Genomic DNA, 20,858 nt, shown 5'->3' on the forward strand with positions numbered 1-20,858 from the left:
CAGGAGTGAAAACATAGAAGTCCAAGAAGCAAGCCCCGCTCTGCAGGCTGTTTTTCCCTTCCAGCCATCGTAGTTGCTTCCATAGAACAGCCCTGCTATCCTACTGTCCCGGAATTGTGTTTTCCTTGGTTCTCTGTTGCAGACCGTAAAGTGGAGTGGGCACTCGTGAGGAGACTGGGGAGACAGCTTTTTACGGACTCACTCCATCCCTCAAATCACACCCCACCCTTTTCCCTGTCTTGCTCAGAGATGTATGTGCAAAATGGGGCTGATGATACCTTACTGGGTTGTTGAGAGGATTAACTGCAAGTGTAGTTGAAGTGCCCAGGCCCCAGATTCCCAGTGCCTGTAGGTTCTATGGGAATCAAGAGATGCCAGGCCCAGGCCCTTGAAAACTAAGAAATTTGCCCTCCTTTCCATCCACAATGAAAATGATAGTAAACATTTATCACTTTACATACGTTAACACATTTCAGTCTCCCTAACAGCCTTCTGAGTTAGGAACTATTATCCCCATTTATGCAGAACCCATGATGTGAAACTTGAGACCCAGAGAGGTGAACTAACTTGGACTCACACAACCAGTAAGTGATAGAGTCACTATTTGGACCCAGCTAGTCTGGCTGCAGTGTCTATTCCCTGGGAGGCTCCCAGGCTGAATGCATCTTCTGCTCTTGCCCCTATCTGCAGAGTTCATTCCCAGGATGTGACAGTACCTACTGTTCCCACCTCAGGGATGGGAGCACACAGAGCACCCAAAAGCCCCACTTTGCCTGCTGGTCCTTTCTGAGCAAAACAAATAAGCTTAGTTCCATTACCACCACTGTTTACCCACGAGACAACAGTTAAGCCAAGATATGAATCTCAGACCTGCCCAAATTCACATTTGGGTCATAGAGAAGGAACCTCAAAACCCAAGTCCTTCAGGAGTAAAGTATGGAGGAAGTGAGGTTATGGCTGGAGCTAATGAGCCTCAAGAATGTGAAGATTAACTCCTGCTGGTGCCAGACCCTCCCCATGGGTGCCAGTGGTCCACCCTCCAGGACTCCCAGTTTCCCTCACCTGAGAAATGGCATGGCAAAATATACAAACAGGTGAGTGATGGAGGCATCCTGCAGCACTAAACGGGTTTTGGTTGCTCTGATGAATCCTAAGGACTAATGCGACTTTGCCCCCTCCGCCACCAGGCCTGCGCTGCCTCTTCCTGTCCCTTGTTACTGTAGCCTGCAGGCATATGAATCTTTGCTAATACTGCTGGCAGATGTCTTGAGGCAGGAAAGGGAACCCCAGCTGGGAGGGAAACTGCAATCTGAAAGGGACCCTGGCAGTTGCCTAGCAACCATCAGACCGTACAATAGTCTTGAGAAGTGTTTGTCTCCTTTGGCTGTCTGCTCACAGGAAAGCAGACTGGGAAAATGTAGGGGGTTGGGGTGGGAGGACTAGTGTCAAAGAGTCTTTCTTTGACCAAACTTTAGTCGCACTCCAACTATCTTGTCAACTAGGCCCTGACTTTTTGAGCTTCTGTGTTCCTCTGTGCAGCATCCAATTTTAGCAAGAATCCTGCTAAGTCTGTTTAACCAGAATGCACCTCCTATCTGATCACCCTCAATATTTGATGGAATTCTGCATTCTCTACCACCCCCCAGGTGATGTCTGATCACCCAGACTGCTTTCAGTTAGATTCCTGTTGGTTCAGTGTAGCCAGTATCCCCCCTTACCCATGATGTTTCCTCTTAGTTGTTTTTCATCTGCTGATATACCAGCCCAAACCCTGTTCCTTGACTACAAATCCTCACTTTTTCTTGTTATATTCCAAGTTAAGCCCAATCTCTCTCCCCCATGGCTGACTCCATTGTAGTAATTCCTCAATAAAGTCTGCCTTGCTGTCTTTAACAAGTGTCATGAATATTTTTTTTCATGAATACTTGCAAGATAAGGAGCTGAAATCACCAAGCACAGAGTGAGGCTTTCCTCAGAAAAAGCACCATTTGGTGAAGTTTGTATATGGTCAAATAATTTTTAACAGCTAACTAGAGTAGCATTGCTAGCCAGCTAGCTAGACGTAGACAGCTCCTCTTGCTCTCCACGGGTTGCCAGACTTCTAGAAAATTCAGAAGCAGGCTGGGTCCTTTCTCCACATGTACAGCTTTTTCTGTTTGAGATTATTTCCTGTCTTATTATTACATCATCATCTTGGCTACAAGGTCTGCACTGGGCACTTTCCTACCAGACGTGGATCTCAGCCAAGTGATGGGAAAAAGAATAAAGGCTTTGTGTCTAGAATATACAAAGACCTCTTACAACTCAATAATAAAAAGATAAATAACTCAATCAAAAGATGAGCAAAGAATTTGAATGTACAATTCTCTAAATGAGATATATGAATGGCCCCAAAACAAAAGATGCTCTGACATCATTAGCTATCGAGGAAATGCTGCAAATCAAAATTACAGTGAGATACTACTTTACATCTACTAGGATGGCTAGAACAAAAAAAGATAACAAGTGTTGACATGGAAGAAACCCCCAGTAAAAATGGCCATCATCAAAAAATCCACAAACAATAAATGCTAGAGAGGATGTGGAGAGAAGGGAACCCTCCTACACTGTTGGTGGGAATGTAAACTGGTACAGCCATTATGGAGAGCAGTGTGGAGGTTCCTTAAAAAACTAAAAATAGAGCTACCATATGACCCTGCAATCCCACTACTGGACATAAACCCAGAGAAAAACATGATCTGAAAGGACACACGTTCCCCAATGTTCACTGTAGCACAGTTTACAATAACCAAGAAATGGAAGCAACCTAAAAGTCCATTGAAAGAGGAATGGATGAAGAAGATGTGGTACGTACACACAATGGAATATTATGCAGCCATTAAAAAGAATGAAGCAATGCCATTTGCAGCAACATGGATAGACCCAGAGATTATCATACTGAGTGAAGTAAATCAGAGAAGAAGAACTATGACATCCCTTATGTGTGGAATCTAAAAAGAAATGATACAAATAAAAATGATACAAAAAAAGAACTTACAAAATAGAGACTCATAGACTTAGAAAACAAACTTATGGTTGCAGGGGGGAAGGATGGGAGGAAGGGATAGTCAGAGGGTTTGGAATAAACATGTACACACTGCTATATTTAAAATGGATAACCAACAAGGACCCCTATGGTATGGCACATGGAACCCTGCTCAATGTTATGGGGCATCCTGGATGGGAGGGGAGTTTGGGGGAGAATGGATCCATGTATATGTCTGGCTGAATCCCTTCACTGTTTGCCTGAAACTATCACAACATTGCTTGTTAACTGACTGTGTGTGTGCTCAGTTGTGTCTGACTTTTTGTGACCCCATGAACTGTAGCCCGCCAGTCTCCTCTGTCCATGGACTTTTCCAGGCAAGAATACTGGAGAGGGTTGCCATTTCCTACCTCAGTGGATCTTCCCAATCCAGGGATTGAAGCTGTGTCTCTTGTGTCTCCTGCACTGGCAGGCAGATTCTTTACCATTGTGTCACATGGGAAACCCAATACAAAATAAAAAGTTTTTAGAAAACACTAAAAAGGTAAAAATAAAGCTATCAAATCAATCCAATTAAAAAAAGAAATAGAAACACTTATACACTGTTGGTGGGAACATAAAATAGTATATCCACTTTGAAAAATAGTCTGGTGGTTCCTTGAATGATTGAACGTAAAGTTATCATATGACCCAGCAATTCCACTTCTAGGTATATACCCAAAAGAAATGAAAACATATGCCTGCACATAAACTTGTACATGAATGTTTCAGTTCAGTTGAGTTCAGTCACTCAGTCGTGTCTGACTCTTTGTGATCCCATGAATCGCAGCACGCCAGGCCTCCCTGTCCATCTTCAACTCCCAGAGTTTACTCAAACTCACGTCCATCGAGTCGGTGATGCCATTCAGCCATCTCATCCTCTGTCGTCCCCTTCTCCTCCTGTCCCCAATCCCTCCCAGCATCAGAGTCTTTTCCAATGAGTCAACTCTTCGCATGAGGTGGCCAAAGTACTGGAGTTTCAGCTTTAGCATCAGTCCTTCCAATGAACACCCAGGACTGATCTCCTTTAGAATGGACTGGTTGGATCTCCTTGCAGTCCGAGGGACTCTCAAGAGTCTTCTCCAACACCACAGTTCGTTTACAAGAGCATTATTCATAATAAGAAAAAGGTGAAAACAACCTAAATGTCCATCAACAGACAAATGGATAAGCAAAATATGGTATCCATGCAATGAAATATTATTCAGCTATAAAAAGGACTGAAGTACTGATACTTATGCTACAACATAGATGAATCTTGAAAACATATGCTAAGTAAAGGAAGCAAGTCACAAGAAAACCTGTATACTATATGATTCCACTCATATGAAAGTTCAGAAAAGGGAAATACATAGAGACAGAAAGGAGATTAGTAGATGTTTAGGGTTGGAAGAGGGAATGGAGATATGGAGGGATGATAGCTAAGTGGTTTCTTTTTTAAAATTATTTATTTATTAATTTAGCTGCCTGGGGTCTTAGTTGCAGCATGTGGGATCTTTTGCTGCAGTGCATAGACTCTCTAGTTGTGGCGCACAGGCTCAGCGGTTTAGTGTGGACTTAATTTGCTCTGTGGCATGTGGGATCTTAGTTCCCTGACCAGGGATTGAACCTGTGTCCCTTGCATTGTGAGGCAGATTCTTAACCATTGGACCACAGGGATATCCCTAACTGGTTTCTTCTTGATGTGATGAAAATGTTCTAATATTAACTGTGATGGTTATACATATCTGTGAATAAGTCACTGAACTGTACATAGTTTATTACACACACACACACACACACCCCTAGTAACTCCATAATATGCCAATCATGAGCTAGTTTTCAGCAGTTACCTTCCCTTGATCATAGCTGAATAACAATGTAATTAATTGGAAAACAGGGAAACCAGAGACATGGCTAGAAATGACCTCACACAGCCTATACCATTGCAATATAATCGTCAAGTTCAGTGGAGTTTGTAAAGCTGGTTCAGTTCTGCTCCCCTTGGCAGAAATTCTCACGTTTGTAAAAATTGGATCAATAAGTTCCTAGTTTGAATTGTCAATGGCTTTATCCAGAATATCACTGGCAACTGGTGACTGTAACACCAGCCCAACTTCTTCTGCCCCCATGCTGAGGCACTTCCAATTGTAGATAATACTGTAGGTTGCTGTCCCCATACTGAACTTGAACTTCTCCAGGAAAGTTTTGTTCTCCATAAGGTTCACTGCATTGAACACGTCAAACCCTTTCATTTTGGTGAGAACGAGGGTATTACTCATGAGTTCTAGAAGAGGGGTCTGAGTATGAACATTGTAGAAAGAATATGCAGACTTTAGACTCTTGTGAGGCGGATGGTTCATGATGGTGAGCAGAAGTGTATAAAAGTTCAGGAAATCTATTACCTCACTATTCACATTCTCCACCACAAAACTGTTAATGATAGAACTTCGACAATGTTCTGTAGAACCAGTGTTCCACCTCCTCCTGGCTCATGACTGTTGTGACCCAAAACTGCTTCAGGTACTGGGTGAGGAGCTGGTGCACTACGAGTATGTTCTTTTTTCCCATTGGTCACACCCCAGCTGTCTTGAGAGTCTCTGGCAGCTGGTAGAGCTTCATAGTGCACTGCATGGTCAGAATTCAAGTGGAAGAACTTCACTTCAATCAGCTTCCATGGGTTTAGGGACCAAGGCCAGTACCTGCAGGTGCCAACAGGCTTTGGTAATACCATTGTGGCCGTGTAAACAGCTTGGAAGATGCCTTCCAGGTAAACCCATCAGGTTATCTCATGGATCAGGACTGGAACCACCTTCGTGGAGTACAGCTTCTGGTGGACACACAGGAAGTTGATCTCTACCATCTTCTTCTCTGTGTAATATGTATGGATGTTTGCTGGGATGGCAGTGATGAATCCAACCCATTTCTGACTTGAGACCACCCGAACCCCACAGTGCCACTGGGAAAGCCAGCTAGGTGGCTGGAGAGCCCACGAAACAAATTCTGGGGAATAATCAAATCAGAACATGTTGTCATCATCTTCCACATAATTCTCATTCAGGAGGGTGTTTTTTGCAGATTCCTTGACCCAGTGAAAAAGACCTGAATGGCCTTCTGTGTTTCCTGGGTCTTCTGCTGGCAAACAGTTCATCTGATGAACAGGCCGATCCTGAGCTGAATCTGTCTCATTGCCTTCCTCTTTCTGCTGCTTCTTTTCAGTTTCTTTTTCTCCTTTTTGCTCCACTGTCATTGGATAGACTCAAGCCATCCTGACTATAGCTGGTGTCCTCCTCCTTCTTGCAATCGCTGCAGTGCTCTTGGGCCTTTCCATTCCCTTCCATCATCTGCAGCAGTGGAAGTGCCAGTGGTTTCCCTGCTGTATCACTCCCATCCACCTTCTTGAGTTGCCTGTACATACACTTTTAATGGGTGAATTGTATGATATGTGACATGTGACTTATATCTCAAGGGATAAAAGGAATGAGAAATACTTAACTAAATCCAAATAAAAGTGAGCAATAGAAGGCCTTTCTTCACCTCCTACACACACGCACACATACTGCCCTTCCAACTCGTCCATGGTACCTAGAATAATTCTTGGCATATATAGTAGGTACTCAAATATAGATCAATGGAACAAAATAGAAAGTCCAGAGATAAACCCACGCACCTATGGACACCTTATTTTTGACAAAGGAGGCAAGAATATACAATGGAGAAAAGACAATCTCTTTAACAAGTGGTGCTGGGAAAACTGGTCAACCACTTGTCAAAGAAGGAAACTAGAACACTTTCTAACACCATACACAAAAATAAACTCAAAATGGATTAAAGATCTAAACATAAGACCAGAAACTATAAAACTCTTAGAGGAGAACATAGGCAAAACACTCTCTGACATACATCACAGCAAGATCCTCTATGACCCACCTCCAAGAATATTGGAAATAAAAGCAAAAATAAACAAATGGGATCTAATTAAAATTTAAAGTTTCTGCATAACAAAAGAAACTATAAGCAAGGTGAAAAGACAGCCTTCAGAATGGGAGAGAATAATAGCAAATGAAGCAACTGACAAACAACTAATCTCAAAAATATACAAGCAACTCCTGCAGCTCAATTCCAGAAAAATAAATGACCCAATCAAAAAATGGGCCAAAGAACTAAATAGACATTTCTCCAAAGATGACACACAGATGGCCAACAAACACATGAAAAGATGCTCAACATCACTCATTATCAGAGAAATGCAAATCAAAACCACAATGAGGTACCATTTCACACCAGTCAGAATGGCTGCGATCCAAAAGTCTACAAGCAATAAATGCTGGAGAGGATGTAGAGAAAAGGGAACCCTCTTACACTGTTGGTGGGAATGCAAACTATTACAGCCACTATGGAGAACAGTGTGGAGATTCCTTAAAAAACTGGAAATAGAACTGCCATACGCCCCAGCAATCCCATCGCTGGGCATACACACCAAGGAAACCAGAATTGAAAGAGACACGTGTACCCCAATGTTCATTGCAGCACTGTTTATAATACCCAGGACATGGAAGCAACCTAGATGCCCATCAGCAGATGAATGGATAAGAAAGCTGTGATACATATACACAATGGAGTATTACTCAGCCATTAAAAAGAATACATTTGAATCAGTTCTAATGAGGTGGATGAAACTGGAGCCGATTATACAGAGTGAAGTAAGCCAGAAAGAAAAACACCAATACAGTATACTAACGCATATATATGGAATTTAGAAAGATGGTAATGATAACCCTGTATGCAAGACAGCAAAAGAGACACAGATGTACAGAACAGTCTTTTGGACTCTGTGAGAGAGGGAGGGGGGAATGATTTGGGAGAATGGCATTGAAACATGTATAATATATAAGAAACGAATCGCCAGTCCAGGTTTGATGCAGGATACAGGAAGCTTGGGGCTAGTGCACTGGGATGACCCACTGGGGAGGGAGGTGGGAGGGGGATTCAGGATGGGGAACACGTGTACACCCATGGCAGATTCATGTTGATGTATGGCAAAACCAATACAATATTGTAAAGTAATTAGCCTCTAATTAAAATAAATAAATTTAAATTAAAAAAATAAATATACATGAAGTAGATACTCAAGAAATATTTGTCAAATTAAGGAATATAGTTTATATCTACGAATGGATGTATTGGAGATGGATGAAGGAGTAATACAAAACTGAAGGATGTCCAGAACAGGGGCTAGCTGGGCCTGAGGTTTTGGGGAATGGTCACTATAAGTTCTCTCTCTGTATATATTTTGTCAACCTGGTAGACAAACTACTTTCCTGAAATCCAGTGAGACACATCAGTTTTTAGCTGCTCCATCCTAGACTCAGTCACTACTTCCTCTAATCATATTCTGCTCTTCCCATAGCCACCATTTCCTTTTCTCTCTTGCAATCCCACTACCTGGATTACTACAATCCCACTAGGAGTACAGCAGACTCAACATTAAAAGCGCTCTCTTATGAGGTAATGAGCTTCATGTCACAAGAGGATGAAGACCTACTATTAGGATTCTATAAACACCATTCCTATATAAGATTCCATCACATACTATATAAGCATGGTCAACATACATAATGTCAATTTCAATTTCCTCATCTGCATGCACACATAAACCCCCTCAGACTTAATTCAGATAGTCCCCACTTTAAACAAATTCACAATAAGCTTTCAAAGGCACAGGAATGGTATATACATATATATTTAAATAGTCAATAATAATCCAAATAATAACTAAAAGCATGAAACACATGATTCCATACTGATATAAATAAATGATTGAACAAATAAATAAATAGAGGAGAAGGAAAAAAATCTTTCTTACAGAATGATTCCAAATAGTATACATATTCTCTTCTTCTAGGTGGTGGAGCTTAACATCCTTCCCCTAGAGTATGAGCTGGACTTAATAACTCAGTTCTAACCAATATGTGTACAGAATAGAAATATGTATAGAGATGGGAATGTAGTAACTTTTTGATGGAGAAATTTGGTGGAGACTAACTTAGAAAGGTGATAAAAGTTCACATTACCAGTGATGTCCTGTGGATGTTACCTCCTCCCTGATACCGTGAGATAAGAAGGGCACTTCACCTTGGTGATGTTCTTCTCCCAAGCCAATCACCCCAGCCTAGTTATAAGGAAAACATCAGACAAACCCAAACTGAAAGACATTCTACAAAAATACTATTCTAAACTGTTGAGGTCATGAGAACCAAGGCGACTGACAAACTGACAGATCAGAGGGGACTAAGAGAACATGATGACTAAAGACAAAATGGTAGCCTGGACTGAGTCCTAGAACAGAAAAAGAGCATTAGTGGAAAAGCTAGTATAATACAAATACATTCTGTGGTTTAGTTTACAGTAATTTGGGTTTTTATTTTTTATTATTTATTTATTTTTTATTTTTAATTTAAATTTATTTATTTTAATTGGAGGCTAATTACTTTACAATATTGTATTGGTTTTGCCTTTAAATTTTGAAACAAGGAGTCACAGGAATGTAGCACGCTGACATAAGGGGAAACTGGGTGAATTTTTGATACTATCTTTGCAGCTTCTATGTAAATCTAAAATTGTTCTAAAATACAGAGTTTATTTAAAAAGAAACAAAATAAATATTCTCAAGATTCTTTTAAAGAGATTTAAAGGATCTTAGCATCACTGACTCAACGGACATGAATTTGAGCAAATTCTGGAAGACAGTGGAGGGCAGAGGGGCCTGGTGTGCTACAGTACATGGGGTTGCAAAGAGTCTGACCCTGTTTAGCGACTGAACAACAATAATAAAGGATCTTAATTCAACCATCCATCCAGGATTTTTGTTGAAAGAGACACTAGAGCATAATGGTTAAGAATTGATTGAGGGCAAGTGTACCCATGTGGACTCCCCAGGTGGCTCAGTGGGTAAAGAACCTGCCTGCAATGCAAGAAACGCAGGAGGTATGGGTTCAATTCCTGGGTCCCCTGGAGAAGATCCCCTGGAGAAAGAAATGGCAACCCACTCCAGTATTCTTTCCTGGAGAATCCCGTGGACAGAGGAGCCTTGCGGGTTACAGTCCATAGGTCGTAAAGAGTCAGACACAACTGACTGCAGATGATGATTGCAGCCATGAAATTAAGACACTTACTCCTTGGAAGGAACGTTATGACCAACCTAGACAGCATATTAAAAAGCAGAGACATTACTTTGTCAACAAAGGTCCCTCTAGTCAAGGCTATGGTTTTTCCAGTAGTCATGTATGGATGTGAGAGTTGGACTATAAAGAAAGCTGAGTGCCGAAGAATTGATGCTTTTGAACTGTGGTGTTGGAGAAGACTTTTGAGAGTCCCTTGGACTGCAAGGAGATCCAACCAGTCCATCCTAAAGGAGATCAGTCCTGGGTGTTCATTGGAAGGACTGATATTGAAGCTGAAACTCCAATATTTTGGCCACCTGAAGCGAAGGGCTGACTCATTTGAAAAGACTCTGGTGCTGGGAAAGATTGAAGGCAGGAGGAGAAGGGGAAGACAGAGGATGAGATGGTTGGATGGCATCACCAACTCAATGAACATGAGTTTGGGTAAACTCCGGGAGTTGGTGATGGACAGGGAGGCCTGGCATGCTGCAGTTCATGGGGTCACAAAGAGTTGGACATGACTGAGTGACTAAACTGACTGAATTGAAGCACTGAACATGTATGCATGCATGCACATGCGTGCCTGGCACACAGACTACAGCAGTTGCCTATGTCTGTGCAAGCTCTCCAGGCTTGGTGGCTCCTGGTTAAGCGTCCATCTGGCCCTGCCACTCATGGACATCCCTTCCTGTAGCACCCACACACATCCTGGGCGGTAATCCCCAGCCCTGTGCTGCATGCTCAGGCCCCAGCCCAGATCCAACATGGACGATGTCCTGCAGCATATCATGGCCATCACCGACCAGAGCTTGGAGAGGCACAGGCCAGAAAGCATGCTCTGAATTGCCATCCAATGAAGGCTGCTATCTTCAGTGTGCTCTGTGAGATCAAGAAAAAGACAGGTGAGCAGAGTGAAGGTCCGGAGAGAGAGAATTTCACCCCAGTAACCCACAGCCAGGCTGCATGCTGCCCCTCCAGACCCTGTAATGGCTCAGGGAGGAAAGCCTGCACCCACAGGCCCCAGGCACTGTCTGTGCATCTGCTGCTCTACCACATCCATGAAGGCTCCTGGCCTCTGCCATCTGTTTCTTCCTCTGAGTGCAGGGTCTAGGATGCCCTGTGTCCTAGGACTGCCCTGGTACCTGGCACACAGTGTACACATCTTATATTTTTGTTGAATGAAGAATTGTTTATAGTGACTGATACCTGTTAGGTGAAATCCTTTTTATCCTGTGCACCTGACAGAGTTTAGGAAGACTGAGTGTCTGGGGCCTGACTTAGAAAACAAGGCTTATCATCATATCATCCTGAAAAGAAAGCTATCCTCCATGTAAACCTAGCGTTGCTGGACGTTCCTGGAAGCACTACCCTATGAGTTCCAAGAACTACCCTCTGATGCCTCCTCTGACCTGTGGGACGGACGCTGGTGAATCTTCCGTGGTTGATATGTGGGGGCTCCGCCTGTATTCTCCTCTGTGGTGTCTGAGTGGTCCTGCCTGCTGCAGTTTCTGAAAGCCAAGGATACCATAGGAGTACACACTCCTCCCAAATCCTTCCCTTGAAAGAGTTCTCCTTCTTGGTATTGGGAGGAGCTGTCCCGAGGAGAACAAAGAAACACTTTTTTAGAGAGCTTTGAATTTAGCTGGGGGAACCCAATACTGGCCCAGTCCCTTTCCTGAAACCCTTCAGGGCTGAGTGTATTAGAGAATTCAGAATTGTTTGGGTTTCAGGTATGTGGTGTTGGCAAGGACTGAGGCAGAGCCTGTGTTCATTGACTTTTAGCCTCAGAACATGAACAGTTGCCCACAGTGGTGTGGGTCGGGCTTTGCCTCCAAATGAACTTGAGTGCCAACTTGCATAAAAACTTTGTATCTTGGATTGCAGCTGGGCAGGCCCTTGAGGAGCTGCCAGGCTTCCTGGGCAGTTCACACTAAGGGGCCTGTTCTGTCTTCTCTGAGCTGTGATTGTCCCCTGCTCGGGCCTCACGTGCACATCTGTGCCTCACTTTGGTCAGTTCTGAGTTTGCTTCATCTCTAAGGAATAAGAAGTTCCAGCTCCACCAGACTTGCTCTCGGGCCAAGGGGCCCTTGCTATGCTGAGGGAGCACAGGCAGCTGCTGTCAGTGGGAGTAGATGTGAGTAACTCATCACACAAGGGAACACCCTCCTATTTCCTCACCACTGTTCTTGGGCTGGGCTTGGAATTGTCAGGCATAAGTAATCCAGTGATTTTTAAAATAAAATTTTCTTTTAGTGTAGTTGCTTTACAATGTTGTGTTCGTTTCTACTGTACAGCGAAGTGAATCAGCTATACATATACATGCATCCCCCCCTTTTTGGATTTCCTTCACACTTAAGTCACCACAGAGCACTGAGCGTGTTCCCTGCACTACACAGTAGATTGTCATTAGTTACATATTTTATACACAGTATCAATAGTGAAAGTCGCTCAGTTGTGTCTGACTTTTTGTGACTCCATGGAATAGTCCGTGGAATTCTCCAGGCCAGAATACTGGACTGGGTAGCTGTTCCCTTCTCCAGGGGATCTTCCAAACCCAGGGATCGAACCCAGGTCTCCCACATTGCAAGCGGATTCTTTACCAGCTGAGCCACCAGGGAAGCCTTAGTATCAATAGTGTATATTTGTAAATCACAATGTGCTTCCCTGGTGGTTCAGATGGTAAAGAATCTGCCTGCAATGCAGGAGACCCAGGTTCCATCTGTGGGTCGAGAAGATTCCCTAGAGAAGAAAATGGCTACCCACTCCAGTTTTCTTGCCTGGGAAATCCCATGCACAGAGGAGCCTGGCAGGATACAGTCAATGTCCCAATTCATGCCACCCCTCCTCTTTTTCCCTTGGTATCCATACATATACATCAACAGAGGAATAAATAAAGAAAATGTGGTACATATATACAATGGAATATACTCAGCCATAAAAAGGAACAAAACTGGATCATTTGTAGAGACTGTAATACAGAATAAAGTAAGTCAGAAAGAGTAAAACATATATGTGAAATCTGAAAGAATTGGTATAGACAATCTTATTTATAAAGCAGAAATCCAGTGATATTTTACCTCTCTTTCCATTTCTCCTTAGCCACTCAGGTTTGTTGCAATTGGAATATCATGATTAGTAGCTTCAGCCTTCTGGTTGGGGTCAATGTGTGACTTCTTCCAGAATTTGGATCCCTTTTGTAATTGGCTAGACCCAGGGCTGAGACCCATGTCCAGTATTTCATCGTGACCATGTGGCTTACCCTATGGGAGTGATTTACATCTGAATTAATTAAATTCAAGTATAATTAAATAAGGCATTCTTCAGCCACACTAGCCACATCTCAAGTGCTCAGTAGCCACATGTAGCTGGAGGCTCCCGTATTAGATAGTACAGATCTAGAACATTCCATTATTGGGACATTTTTATTGAACAGGCAAGTGGATTAGTATAGCCAAATCAAGGATTATGAAAAAAAAATCTAATGTCCATGATGATGACTAGAGAAACAAAATATGGTCCATATATTCAATGGACTGTTATTCAGCCATAAAAAGGAGTGAAGTTTTATGACACGAGCTACAACATGGATGAACCTTAAAAACTTTATGCTAACAACAAGGCCCTATTGCATAGCACAGGGAACTATATTCAATATCTTGTAATAACCTATAAAGGGAAAGAATCTGAAAAAGAATATGCATACACACACACATACACACAACTGAATCACTTTGCTGTATACCTGAAACATTGTAAATCAACTATACTTCAATTAAAAAAAAAAAAACAACCTTTATGCTGAGCGAAAGTAACCAGACACAAAAGTCCACAATAATGTGTGAGTTCATTTATGGGAAATGTCGAGTAGGTAGAAAGAGATTAGCAGTTGCCAGGGCCTGGGGTGGGGGAATGAGGAGTGACTACTAAGAAGGACAGGATCTCCTTTTGAGGTGGTGAAGAAGTTAGGTGGTAGTTGTACAACCTGGTGAATGTACTGAAGACCACTGAATTATTCACTGGAAATGGGTGAATTGTATATCACATGAATTATATCACAATAGCTGTTATAAAAACCAAAATAAGGATTGATTGAACTCCAGTTCTGGTTCTTATCAGCTTTATGACTGTGGGTAAGTGACTTAACCCCTCTGTGCCTCAGTTTACTCATCTCTGAAATGAGGATAATAATAGCACTTACCTCATAGGTCAATGGAGAAGGCAATGGCACCCCACTCCAGTACTCTTGCCTGGAAAATCCCATGGATGGAGGAGCCTGGTGGGCTGTAGTCCATGGGGTCGTTAAGAGCGATTTCACTGTCACTTTTTGCTTTCATGCATTGGAGAAGGAAATAGCAACCCACTCCAGTGTTCTTGCCTGGAGAATCCCAGGGACGGGGGAGCCTGGTGGGCTGCCGTCTATGGGGTCGCACAGAGTCGGACATGACTAAAGCGACTTAGCAGCAGCAGCAGCACAATATCTAGCACTTGTAAATGCTATATAAGTATTTGTTGAATAAAATATAAAGTAACACTTATGAAAACTTCTGCACAGACCCTAGCAGTGCAGCAGCCCATCATATATCTCAGTACACGCTCATTGGATTCATATAACATACCCTGAATATAATTTAGGGATGTTTATGAACCTACTAACCTGTGAGATGGCATTTACAATCCCCCAAAAGGTTACCAGAGAAGCTGCTTTAGAATAACAGGCTGCTTTGGGGACCCCAGATGCAGACTGGCAGTTATTGATGGATGATGGATGGTATGTCAGGAAGAAACCTACTAGACAACGGTGTGCACAGGGAAATACTTATATTTCTTCCCCCACAGATTCACCTGGGTTGCTTTTTGCTCCCAATGCTCTTTCCACTCACTCTCTGATTAAGACTTTCCTTTCTTTACCATTCAACTTAAATCTTACCTTAGCTCTGAGGCCTCCAGGGCAGTCTTTCCTCTGAACTCCAACAAAGCTAGTTGGTTCTTTCATTTGGCCTGGAGACTATGCTGTCTTGTGCATTTTTTTCTCTCCTCCTTCAGATCACAAGTACCTGAAGGGCAGACACTGACCTTGTGTCCCTCACAGGACAGCTCCCCCTCCGTGGGAGGTGAATTGATACTTAGTGTTCAAGACCAAACAGAAAGTCCACCCCTCCCTTACTGAGTGGTGTTCCTCAGATACTTACTGAGCTGTGTGCTTGGAGCAGAGGATCTGGAGGATGAAAGAGTAGAGTCACTGTCCTCAGGAAGGCAACAAACTTGAATCAAAACTTTATGTGTTAAATTCATAATATCATTAGTCTTTGGTGGGAGTTGAGAAAAATGGGATGGGGTCGGGGCAGCAACAAAGGAGCCTTTGTTTAACCTTCTCAGTAATGTTCTTTTATACATAATTTAACTACCTGGTGGAAAAGAAAGGCATCAAACTGAGGCAAAGGTGGAGGAGAGAGGGCAATTCTAATAGGAGAGAGAGAGGAATTTGTAGTGTGGGAAAAACACAGGACAGGGCTTCGGAAAGAAGCAGGAAGGGAGAGACAGGAAAGTATGACCCTTCCCTTAGTCCCTCTACATCTTCAGTAGATTCTTCTCTCCGCCTCTGATTTATTTTTTAAAGATTTTTTTTTTTGATGTGGACCATTTTTAAAGTCTTTATTAAATTTGTTACAATATTGCTTCTTGTTTTATGTTTTAGTTTTTTGGCCACACAGCATGTGGGACCTTAGCTCCTTGACCAGGGATGGAACCTGCACCCCCTGCATTAGAAGGTGAAATCTTAAACATTGGACCACCAGGGAAATCCCTGTGCCTCTGATTTTTTAAAAATAAGAGTCTTTATGCAGCTGAATTGCTTGTGGGAACCAGAGAGAGCGTATGTAATACAAAATGAACGTCCCTCCGCCCACCACACGCAGAGTTCAGCCACAGTGGTTTTACACGAATAACTGTTAAAACCACTTCTATGCAGTTGTGGACTTCCCAGGCGGCACAGTTGGTAAGGAATCTGCCTGCCAATGCAGGAGATAAAAGGGATGTGAGGTCAATCCCTGGGTTAAGAAGATCCCCTGGAGTAAGAAATGGCAATCTGCTCCAATATTCTTGCCGGGAAAATCCCATGGACAGAGGAGCCTGGTGAGCTTCAGGCCATGGGGCTGCAAAGAGTTGCACCTGACTGAGCACACACGATCTATGTAGGTACTCAGGCAGGAAGCAAGGTATATGGTGCCAACTTCCTAAGGCTCCCAATCTAGGGATGAGACAGATAGTAAACAAGCAGAAAATACATAATTTCCAAATTGTGATCACAACCAGGAAGAAGAAATATCAAGAGAAAGTAATGGGCAGATGGCCTACTTCAAAGTTGGTACATAGAGATGGCCTCTCTCAGAAGGGATTACCTCAGCTGAGACCTAAGCATTAAGCTGCCAACAGTGCAAAGCCTGGAGTGGGAGTTGGGGGAGTGCTCCAGATGAGGGGAGCAATGAGAGAGAGAAAGATTAAAAGGAAGAAGAAAATGTGAGGGGAAATATTAGTAGGAGATATTACATCCACTGAAACTCAGGGTAAATGATCTGCTCAAAATTACAGCACTAGTTAGTGACAAATGAGAGGATTTGACTAGTTAGACAAATGAGAGGATTCTAGAGCTCTATCCTGAGAAATAAAACTGAACAGAAGGCATCTGGGGCTTCAAGGAAGCATCTAGAGACCTAGGGACAAAACAACAGGGATAGGGACTCAGAGCACTTTCTATGACTCTAGAAATTTTATCAATATTCCAGTTGTAGTAATTTTTGTTAATCCCTTTCTGTTTCCTGAAGGGGCTGACAGCAAAATCTTTGAATGAAATTCATAAATATCAGATTAGTAAATGTTTCCAAGTTGCCAGGTCATGGCCCCTTGTCTCTGGGGCAGGCCTGCAGGCCTGGATTCCATATCTCAGTCAATCCTGGAAAAGCTGAATCCCAAGGCAAAGAGCAAAGGCTGACAGCTCCCAAAGGAAAGAAAAGCAAGTTGAATGCCCGGGTTTGTGGAACAATCCAAAGAAGCAGGGCCAAGTGGTTGAATACATGGTGGAGAATTGAAGGAATGGAGAGGGCTCAACAGTTTATCAGAAGGTTCAGAAAGAGGTTATCTTGCTCAAGGCCACATAGCAAAGCCAGGAGTGGAAGCCAGGTCTGACACATTCTAGCCTTTGTATGAAATCACTTGAGATGATTCCTCCACAACTCCTCTTTAATGTTGCTGGTAAGTTGTTTTTAGAATGATGATGTTTAAAAGTGTGAGTGTAAGAGTAAGAAAAATGTGAGTGTGTGTTGAAGAGAGACCTAATGAGATTGATGTGCTTCTGCTGTTTTATTTGTGTACTTTCTCTGTGTCTACCTATGACTTGGTAGAATTATTCCATAAATGCATTTCTTGCTGATGAGACAACCTAGTTCCAGTTCATGGAAATCCCTGAACCTGAACAGAGGGGCCTGAAGAATATTGAGGATCCCCTACTAACCAAACCTTTTGGATTCTTGGGACAGCTGAGCAAGGGCAGAGAGGAAACAGCCAGTGGTGTCAATGGGCAGCAATCCTGAGCTGTAGGCTGGGCCTCCATGATTGAGGTTTTATGGGAATGTAAACCTGGAAGCAAAGTCAGACAGTTGTGTCTGATTTTTTACAACCCATGGACTGTAGCCCTTCAGGCTCCTCTGTCCATGGAATTCTCCAGGCAAGGACACTGGAGTGAGTTGTGATTCCTTTCTCCAGGGGATCTTCCTGACCCAGGGATGGAACCTGGGTCTCCCACATAGCAGGCAGATTGTTTACCATCTGAGCTACCAGGGAAGCCCCTAACTGGTTTCATAAAGACGCTGTATGTGCTAGGGGTAGCCCTGAGGGATACCCGCTCAGTATTGGAGGTACAAACATCACTTCACAACTCTGAGGGATAAGAAATATCACATCTCTTTGTACATCAGAGTTAATTCTATTTTGAACTCCCAATCCCATAAGTACAGAGGGAAACTCAACCTGTGCTTTTTCGGACCCCTGACTCATAGTTATACATCAGTTCTGGAATTTTATACACACAAGCACATAGCAGTATGGCCCTCCAGTCATCAAGCCATTTGCTTACACTGGTAAATGTTGAGATATCCATTGACCCCTGTTCTGGTGGGAAAGATCCCCTGGAGAAGGAAATGGTAACCCACTCCAGTATTCTTGCCTGGAGAATCCCATAGACAGAGGAGCCTGGCAGGCTACAATCCAGGGGGTCACAAGAGTTGAACACGACTTAGCAACTAAATCATCAACACCAGGGCCCTTCAGGTCCAGCAGCACTCTGATGCTTTTGTGAAAAATTTTTGCTTCTGGTTCCAACTTCCCAGATTCCCTACCTCATGACTTCTCACTAGGGCCTTCCCCATATGCTGCCTAGAAGCCAGGCCAGGCTCTGCTGCTCTGGAATTCACAGAGCTCTTTCTCTTCTTCCCTTACACTGGAGAAATCTCTTTTTTTGATCTGAGAAAAGCCTCTCTCCTTTTTATTTCTTCTAAGATGTTTTTTTCTTTACTGGCAATTTTTTTCCCTCCCTCTGGGGCTCAAAGCTCTTGTGAACAAAAGTCACAAAGTGTTGTGGGAAATGTCAATTTTCTGCCCTTCTACAACCCTCCTGGTGGCCAAGAGGGCCAGAACCAGCTACCTACTTAAGTGAAGAAAATAAAAGGAGGAATATATGGAGATAAAAATATATACAAACACATTAATCTCTTAAAGTATTATCCAACTATAGAGCAACAGGAACTCTCATACATCACTGGTAGAGGTTTAAATTGGTACAACCTCTCTGGTAAATTTACAGTATCTATTAAAGATGAACATATACATGTCAGAAATATCATCATCAAGTATATAGCAAGTATAAATGAATGCTTTTGGCCACCAAAAGACATGTATAGGAGTGGAGTATTTGTAGGAGCACTCTTGTTTTTTTTTTTTTTTTGAAGGGGGACAGGAGTCACTTTTTTATTGGCTTGGTGTGGGTTCTGCAGTAGAGACGCTTTGGGTTTAAGAGCATTCTGCTGTTTCCTGTCTTCTCAACTTCCCCTGCTGCCTGAGCTGCCATGCCTGTAATCCAGCATCCATTTCCTGTGACAGCAGTGCAACTCATCTCGCAAACTTTTCCCTTTGAGTTTGTCTTCAAAGCTGGCCTTTCACTGGAGGAGAAGGGCGGCCATCTGCCTAAGATCAGTCTGGGAGCTCCGTAAAGGGCTGGTAGCCAGAGGGGCTGGCAGCGAGGCCCTGCTGGAGTTGCCACTGGCTGCCCATGTGAGCCTTGGGGCTGCAGTGCAGCCTCGGGACACCCAAAGCAGCCATGCTGAGGCACAAGAGCTGGAAGTGGGTGCGGTCTCGGTAGCCAAGGGCAATGCTGTGTGGGAAGCTATAGCAGCAATATTCTTAGTAAGCCACACTGAAAACAATCCCAATGTTTATCAATCATAAAATAGATGATATAACATACAATGGAATATTATACAGCAATGAGAATAAAACAATGTGCAACATGATTGACTCTCACAAATATAATGTTGAGCTAAGGAAATAAGGCACAAGAAAATTATACAGTATGATTTTATTTATACATAAAGTTTTTTAAATGGCAGAGACAAGCTGTGGTGTTGAGAATCGGTATAGTGGTCACCTACGAGAAGAAGGGAAGGGGTAGCATTTTAAAGGAAGCACAAAAGAGGGGCTTTGGGATGCTGGTAATGTTCTGTTTCTTGACCAGGGTAAGTCCAGCTTGTGATAACATCAGTAATACATTGGGCTTAAGACATGGAAACACTCTAAATATCCATCAGCAGATGAATAGATAAAGAAGTGGTACATATATACAATGGACTATTACTCAACCGTTAAAAAGAATGAAATAATGTCATTTGCAGGAACGTGGATGGACCTGGAGATTGTCATGTGTTAAGTAAAATAAGTCAGACAGAGAAAGACAAATATCATATATCACTTATATGTGGAATCTAAAAAGAAATGATACAAATGAACTTATTTACCAAATAGAATCACAGTCATAGGAAACAAACTTACCATTACCAAAGGGGACAGCGGGAGGGGGAGAGGTAAATCTGAAGTTTTGGATTAACATGTACACATTATATATAATAAAGAGCTTCCCTGATGGCTCAATGGGTAAAGAATTCGCCTACAATGCAGGAGACACAGGAGATATGGGTTGGATCCCTGGGTCAGGAAGATCTCCTGAAGGAGATAATGGCAACCCACTCCAGTATTCTTGCCTGAAAAATCCCATGGACAAAGAAACCTGGCAGGCTACAGTCCAGAGTCACAAAGAAATTATTTACAAAATAGAAACAGAATGACAGTCATAGAAAACAAACTTATGGTTACCAAAGTGGATATCAGGGAGGAGGAGAGATAAATCAGGAGTTTGGGATTAACAAATACACACTATTATATATAAAATAGGAAAAACAACAAGGACCTACTGTATAGCATAGGGAACTATAGTCAATATTTTATAATAACTTATAATGAAAAAGAATCTGAAAAAAGAAAAAATATATATAAAACTTTGGTATACAGTCGAAATAAACACAACTTTGTAAAGTAATTATACTTCCATA

The 20,858-nt window shown here is 42.6% G+C and overlaps 2 pseudogenes; both read right to left on the reverse strand.

Annotated features, from left to right (window-relative positions):
• Positions 1-5,091: 5,091 nt before the first annotated feature.
• Positions 5,092-6,293, reverse strand: LOC102277439 (glycylpeptide N-tetradecanoyltransferase 1 pseudogene; annotated as a pseudogene).
• Positions 6,294-16,847: 10,554 nt separating this feature from the next.
• Positions 16,848-19,575, reverse strand: LOC102277157 (large ribosomal subunit protein mL52 pseudogene; annotated as a pseudogene).
• Positions 19,576-20,858: the final 1,283 nt, after the last annotated feature.

This window comes from Bos mutus, chromosome X (genome assembly GCF_027580195.1).
Source record: "Bos mutus isolate GX-2022 chromosome X, NWIPB_WYAK_1.1, whole genome shotgun sequence".
Taxonomy (NCBI): Eukaryota; Metazoa; Chordata; class Mammalia; order Artiodactyla; family Bovidae; genus Bos; species Bos mutus.